This window comes from Talpa occidentalis, unplaced genomic scaffold, assembly GCF_014898055.3.
Source record: "Talpa occidentalis isolate TD23 unplaced genomic scaffold, MPIMG_talOcc4v2.1 talOcc4.12, whole genome shotgun sequence".
NCBI lineage: Eukaryota > Metazoa > Chordata > Mammalia > Eulipotyphla > Talpidae > Talpa > Talpa occidentalis.
The window spans coordinates 43,034,309-43,042,486 of record NW_023601212.1 but is presented as its reverse complement, the minus strand read 5'-3'; positions in this window follow the sequence as shown (position 1 = coordinate 43,042,486).

Here is an 8,178-nt window from a genome sequence, read left to right as displayed (position 1 = left end):
ACTCAAAACTTATTTTCTCATGTTGCTGTTCTGGAGCTATGGTTGCCACTTCCTAATCTAGGAAGCCTCTTTTGATTTATATTTAAACTGTGCACATATGAAGTAGTTGTCACCTACATCCATTTGCTGATGAGGGGACAAGCATTTACAAAGATTCAGTAACTTGCCCAAAGTCACAGCCAGGGATCAACCACCTTAATTCCATTTTGCTGTCCTACAACTAGAGCTCACCTCCTAGGTAGGTGGTTCTCAAACTTTCCAGTATCTTGGAAACACCAGGGGAACTTTTTAAAATTCTGATGCCCAGATGACACCTCAGACCAATCCACCAGCTTCCCAGGGACCCAGGCACCATAGGTTTCAATGCTCCCCAAGTAATTTCAATGTGTAGTTGAACCCGAGATGTCAGGTTCTGCTGGACCATACCTGACTGAGGCTTTCTTCTTCCTGTTTCAGCCATGCATGAATGCTGCTGCTTCCTTCTCTGAGCCTACAGTTGCCTCTGAGACCCTAGTTTTGTGGTCTCTCAATCCATAAATATTTATTGTGCATGTACTGTGCCCCAGTAGAGTGAACAGGGGAGAAACCAGAGCCACTGCTGCCCCTTTGCACAAAATAATAAAATACCAGTGATTGTCAAACAACTGAGGCTCAGAACCCCTTTGCACTCTAAAAATTAGTGAGGAACCCCCAAAAGCCAACAACCCCAGTCTAATGATTTATGAAAAATCTGACAAGTGCCAATAGAGGGGCATCATACACTATACCTGACCAGTACTCATCAAAACTGTCAAGTCATCAAAAACAAAGTATGAAAAGGGATCACAGCAAAGAAGAGGCATGATGATTAATGTAGCATGGGATCCTGTGACAGAAAAGGATTAGGCAGAAACTGAAGAAATCTGAATAGAGTATGAATTTTAACATATCAATATTGGTTCACTAATTATAAAAAATGTATGCACTAGTGGAAGATAGTAATAATAGGAGAAAGTTCAGGTGTTGGGAAGTGTGGAATTTACTGTTTTCAATTTTTTGGAAAATATAAAGCTAGTTTAGAAAATTATGTCTGTTCATTAAAAAGATTATGGAGTTTTTATCTATGTAGATTATGCCAATTGATCTTTATTGTATTAGAAATTAAAACTGAGAACATTGTTTAATATTTATTTTTAAATAACAGTAAATTCATTACATATTACCTACTGTATTTTTATGAAAAATAGCTGTATTCTCCCAATCAAAAAATTATGAGATAAGATAATTCTTTACACTTTTGAAAATTTCTTTAATGTCTATCTTAATAAAAAGAAAGTGAATTCTCACACGGATGATCTCTATCATGTGAGCATTCCACATTTGCTGTCACCTACTCTAAAATTTACTTGTAACCACAAAATCAAAACCCAGGGCACTTTTGTGTCCATTGGCAGACATGCACAGTGGTGAAAAATTTGATGTAGTTCATGTGTGAGTTTTCAGCCGAGATCAAACCAGACAGTGTTCTGACTTCTTGTTCCAGCTGTTAATACCATAGAAAATGTCCTTTCCAGTCTATTTAGTGCCACATTTTTTACCTTCTCGTTTTACAAGAAGGTTGTGATGTGCCTTACAGAGAAATATCCTAGTTAAATGAGTTTTGTTGAAGCTGTGACTGTTGGATGTGACTTCAATGTTAATGAATCAATAATGTATATTAAAAGCAATATCTGTATCCAGAAACAGAGCTAGGGGTTGATTGGTTGACAAAACGTTGTGACTATAGGCTCACAGGGCCCTACCTAGTTATTTTTGCATTGACTTTGTGTTTCTCTAGTTATTGGCATTGGAATATTATTTCTTTTAATAGAAGAGTGCCTCTGAATGGAAAAAAGATGCCACAGATTATCCCCAAAGATAACTCATAAATAAGTAAACAAATAAATAAATCAGAAAAATTCAAAATTTCTTCTCAAAAACTGAGATTTAATAGAAATGAATTTTTATTGTTTCCTAAAGGACATGCTAAAGCAAAACAGACATTTTTTGACGTTGAATGGATGGCAGTGCTAGGACAACAACTCTTAGCACAGTTTGGTGTCACTGCTTTGGTTCTTGCTAAGATGATAGTTACCTATTGTGGCTTTGGTACAACCAGTGCAAGGATGAACACAGTGGAAAAGAGAAATGATATCTTAGTATTGGTCTGAAAATAGTTTTGACCTTGTGGAGCTCTGAAAAGCCTTCAAGGAGATCATACCCCAGGACTCTGCAGGCCACACTCTGCAAACTGTTGTCAGAGGGTGATGAGCCTGGGGGGACGGGGCGGTGGCGAGCATCAGAAAAAGAATATGTAGGAGGTGAGAAAAGAGCTTTATTTGGGCAACCAGTAAAGGTCTAGGTATGAAAGTGACATTTGAACAAAGACCCAAAGAAGATGAGGGAGGGACCTATGAGGCCATCTGGAGGACAGACAATCCAGGTGACCAGAACAGCAAATGGGGCAGGCGGCACCCTGGAAAGAGGGCAGCGTGCATCAACCGGAGGAGTTCACAGTAAATTCAGTCTCAACTTGTCCCCAACTAGGAAGCCTTTGAGAAGCAGCTCAGAAAGACTGGTCTAACCCCAAACAAGGTGCTTTTGGGGTCGATATGGCCTAAGCTACTCTGCACCTGTCAAGCACCACCTCTGCCAGGCACTGCCTGTCACTCTATAAGCAGTATTGAGGGTACGGACCCTGGAGTTCAGTACCTGAGTCTGGATTTTGCTTTCCTCACTTGTTAGCTCTGGAAGCTTGGGACTGGGGGCTTTGTTTCTTCAAGTTCCAGTGTCCCTTTCTGTAAAATTGGAATGTCCAGAGACTTTGCACTTGCAGGAATTACCCCGTTAGAGTTGTAATGAGGCTTAAATAAACTAGAAGATAAACATGTTCTGGTAAGTTAATGCAGAACATGGTGATTACAGTCACAACACTGCAATAAATACTTCGAAGTTGCTAGGAGACTAGATCTTAAATGTTCTCACCATAAAGAAAAAACGGTAATTATATGATGTGGTGTAAGCATTAACTAACATTACATTACAATATTTAAAATTTTCAAATCAACACTTGTACACTTTAAATGTACATGTTGTTATATGTGGATAATATCTCAATTTTAAAAGTGAAGCCTATACCAAGGGCTTGACAAAAGGTAACAGCTGTGATTCTTCAGGGCTTGAGGAAGTTGAGAAGCATGAAGCTTTCACAGTGGATGCAAAGTCTTACACTGTGCACCCCAGCAGGATCCATATTATGACACAGATAAACCCTGACATTATGCTGAGTGAAAGTAAAGGTCATATATTAGCTTGCCATATTTGATTCTATGGCCAGAATGCATAGAAAACATTCAGAACAGGCAAATTCATAAACAAGAAGCACATTGGTAGTTGCTAGGGACTGGGGAGAGGGGGTGGGAAGTAACTGCTCATGAGTATAGGGCCTCCTTTGGTGGTGATAAAAATGTTCTGGAACTAAATAGAGGTGATGGTTGCACAATATTGTGAAAGTATTAAATGCCAGTGAATTGCACACTTAAAGACTGTTAATTTTATGTTGTGCGCATCTCACCTCAATAAGAAAAATGCAAGGGAGGTTCCAAAACCAGTATTTAAGATAACAATATTTCTATGCAACGTTTTTAAAAATCAAAATAAATGCAAAAAAATCACAATGAAAAAAATATCGACATTTCAAATAAAGACAGGATCAGAATTCCTGCTCCAAGATGCCTCAGCTCGATCTTCTTACTGATTCAAACATTGACATTCTGATATTTAGCTCACTATGGGTTTTTGTATTAATTTAGTGTTTTCTAACTATTCACATTGGAATATTATTTTTATAGGAGAATATCTTTGTTGCCTCTGAATGGTGAAAAGATACCATAAGCATAGACCCAGAAAACAACTCATAAAAATATGGTTTCTGGTAAATTTCATTATTTCAAAATCACAGATAAATACAGTGTTTCTGTCTATCTCACTGCCCTAGTCATCTTACTTTTAACTATTTTATTTAAGTATAATTTATATATACAGAGTTGAATGTATTTCATGTCTGCATCCAGATGAGTTTGGGAATAAACCTATGAAGCTGTCACCACCATCAAGGCCATGCACACACATCACCTCTCAAAGTTTGCAGTGTTATTTACCTTAATTACAGAGGTTTTGGTGCTTTCTTACACTGTGCACCCCAAGCATATACCTTACTCTGCTCACCCTGACCCCTCAAGTTTCTCTCTCATTCTTTCAATAAAAGAAAGCTACATGTTCCCTCTACAGATATGGAAAGGGCTCTGGGGCTAAGTCACAGCCTGTATCATCAGTAAATGGTGAGGTTGGGTTAGGAGCCCAGTCCAGCTCCATTCCGACCAGTGGTTCTAGCTCTGGCCCTGGCGGTAGGAAGGCAAGCCTTCCCAGATGGAGCTTCCCCAGGCTGTCCCAAAGGACTGCCCTGGCTGTGGGGTGGGGGCCTGAGCAGAAGCTGAGTCAAGAGGAGCCTGAGATAGAAGAATTGAGGCTAATTCCTCTGTGGGAAGCACTCCCTATTAATTAATTAGGGCAGAGCTAGCCTGCGGCATCCCCGCAGCCCCAAGAGTCATTAAGGGAGAGGGGGTCTCATTATTGGCTAGCAGTTTCCCCATCATTCTTGAGGCCCCAGAGGGAGCAAAGGAGGGGACATAGGAAGGCCAGGTCCCCCTTCTCTGACCTCTCCCATTACCAGAATGGCCTGATATATAAGTGAATTTCAGGTAAGAAAAGAAGAGGAAAGTCAAAGATGAGGGGGTAATTCCTCCCTCCATCCCCCTTCCAGCCTGCATGTATATTTATGTGACATTTGCAGAACAGGTAAATCCATACAGACAGAGGGGCACTGCACTGAGTGGGGAGGAGTGGGAATGGCCCTGCCCTCATAGTTCTGCCTTAATGGAAAATGCTACTGGAAACTCTCCCTGTGGACTCCTGGACACTCTCCATACTTGCTCTCTGTCTCCTAGGACACTGACCCTCATGGATCATACCAAAAGTTCTCTTGCTCACTGACTTCTGGTTGGGTTCAGGCAACGGGAGACCCTTTCAGGAGGTCAGAGGATGGAGGAAAGTGACAGCAGACCCCAGTATGAGTGTGCCTTCTGTTTCTGCTGAGATGTCCCTCTAAACCAGAATTTAGAATAAATAGAAAAATAAATGGGCATAGATAAATAAACCCTGGAGATCCAATACACAGCACAGTGATAACAGAAAATATTAAAAACTTGAAGTATTATAAACTCAAAGTTGCTAAGAGACTAGATCTTAATTGTTCCCACCACCAAAAAGAAATGATAATTATGTAGCATGATAGAAGTACCTGAATACTTTAACTTAATACTGAATACTGAATACTTTAACCATACTTAAAGATTTTTTTTTAAATAATAAATTTTATTTTTATATTCCCCATACAATTGCAGCCCCCCCATTCTGACCCCAATCCCTCCCCTCCCGCCCCCGCCCCCCTAAAGGTGTCTCTGGTTCATAGTTTTTTGTTGATTTTGATTTTCACTTTCTTATAGTTATTCATTTTCAAATTTCAATGTCATTCTTCAAAGAAATAGAACAATTATTGATGAAATTCATATGGAATCACAAAAAACCCCGAATAGCCAAAGCTCTCCTGAAAAAAAAAGAAGGGAATGGAGGCATCATACTTAAAGATTTAAATGCATGAAACCAACACTTTAAATAGCAGCTATTGATTCTCTCATAGTCCCGAAGCCCAGAAGTCTAAAACTAAGCTGTTGGCAGGGCTGTGCTCTCTCCAAAGGCTCTAAGAGAGGATCCTTCCTCACCTCCCCCATGTTCTAGTGGTTGCTGGCAATCCTTGGCATTCTTGTGCTTATAGATGCATCTTGTTACTTGGCTGTCTTCCCTGTATGCCTCTCTTTTTTCACATAGCCTGATTATAAGGACCCCTGTTATTGGATTTGGGCCTTTCTCTAGTTAGTATAACCTCATATTAGCTTAATATATTACCTGCAAAGACCCTATTTCCAAATAAGTTCACATTCACAGGTACCAGGAGTGAGGACTTCTACTACCATTTTGGGAGGACACAATTCAACCGACATCAGTGGGTAAGGCTCTTCATCGGTCCTGCTGCCCATCAGATTTGAATACCCCCATAAATCAGAAGGATGTTTGCAAATAAATCATACAGAATGGGAATTTCCATGGTGGAAACAGCAGAAAATCCTTAGTTGGTCTACACATGGATTATGTCCAAGCATGGCAGGGCCACCATCACTTAGCCATTCAACAAATAAGTACTAGGAGTCTGGGGTAGACACCACGGATTCAGTGATAAGATTCAGAAATGACTAAAACACGAGGTCCTACCAAGAAATTGATATCTAGAGACAAGCACAGACTGATGAGTGCTATGTCAAGGAAGGATAGTTTGGCATGGCGGTGTGATACTTCAGATCAGAGGTTTAAGAAAGGGCTTTTTAGTGTTTGAGATAGTGTTTGAGCAGAGAACAAAAAGGTGAGAGTAAGAAAATGCAGGAAAAGCAAATTGGGGTGGGGGAGGAAGCAAGCATAAAACCATGAGATTAAAACAAGCTTGGTGAGTCTAAGCAGCAGCCTGACTGATACACAATGATCCAATGTCAGAATGTTGGGAGATGGATGGGCAGGGGCCAGATGCTAAGGAGCTGGTATTCTGTAGATCATAGTAAGGAACTTGGATGTTATTCTAAACTTGAGGCTCACTTCACTGAATCTACCCACTGGTCTTAAAGCTACAGTCATGCTAACCTAGCAAGTACTACCCAAATCTAAATGTGGATGAGATTTTCCAGGGAGAAGGTAAGGAATGCAAAATGAATGGAAGACAGAAACCTAATATATTAGTTAGATACTCCTGCACTGTCTCCTGTGTTGTTCCTGTAGCTGCCAACAAGATGTCATCTCCAGACTAGAGTGGGGCAAGATCTGCTTCCATGCTCACTCATGTACTTGCTGGCAGATTCAGTTCCTCATGGGATAATGGACTGAGGGATGCAGATTCTTTATGGCTGATAGCCAGTGGCTCCCTCAATTCCTTGCCATATAGGCTTCTCCATTTTCTAAAAGAGCAAGCAATGCAGAAGCCATGATACCTTTATAACCCAACCTCAGAAGGGGCATCTTATCACTTTTGCCATATTTTGTTGGTTAGAAGTGAGTTACCAGGTCCAGTCCACAATCAAAGGGAGGGGGCCACACAGGGCATGAAGACCAGGGGATGGGGCTCATCTTCAAGAATGCCTGACTCACCCAAAGAGCACAATATTTGACAGTTGGATGGCAGTCAATCAGGACCCGGAGTATAAGTAAAAGGAAAAGTGTAAAAGAGTACAAGAGAGGAGAGGCAAATGTCAGTGGTTGATAATTTCAAATGCTACTTACAGGTCAAACTGAATGGGCAAAAAAGAAAATGTGTAATTTATCAATTGAAGGAAGACATTTACCTACCATTTTTAGGAAACTGATAGGGGCTAGGGCAATAAGGACCAGTCCTTATCCCTCACCAACCAGCACCTCTGTAAGAGGTGACCAGGAAGAAGTTCCTCTCCCAGCCTGGGGCTTCCCACAGTCTCCTGACACCTCCCCCAGGAAAGTGACCTCATTTCTCAAAGACAAAATTGATTCTAGGTCACATCCCCCTGGAACAAGAGACCATTTGATGTGATTATCTCTAAGAGAAAGGGGGCACCTACTAAAAGTAGAACCTGGTGCCCCAGAAGGGAAGACATTGGGGAACCTGAAAAGGGGTCTCTGATAATTACCTGCCAAGATATCAGAGCGAAGGGCAACTCCATTTAATGCCAAATAAAAAAAAAAAGGAAAGAAAAACTAGAAGTTTTAGAAGTTTCCTCCTGCTCATAAATCCTGCAATTTCACTCTATTTAATCCAAGGGCAGAATTTTGCTCCCCACTTTGCTGTACTCATTGTATAGAACAAGTGGTCCTAGAAAAGATGGCTACAAAAATGAATTCCTGTAAAGCATCCATCATTACAAAAATCAAAGATCTAAAGATCTAATTTTACTAATATTATTCCCAATTGGCCTGAGTTAGAAATATTTGGGCTTTAATATACTGGGAGAAGGGAGATGTATATAACTA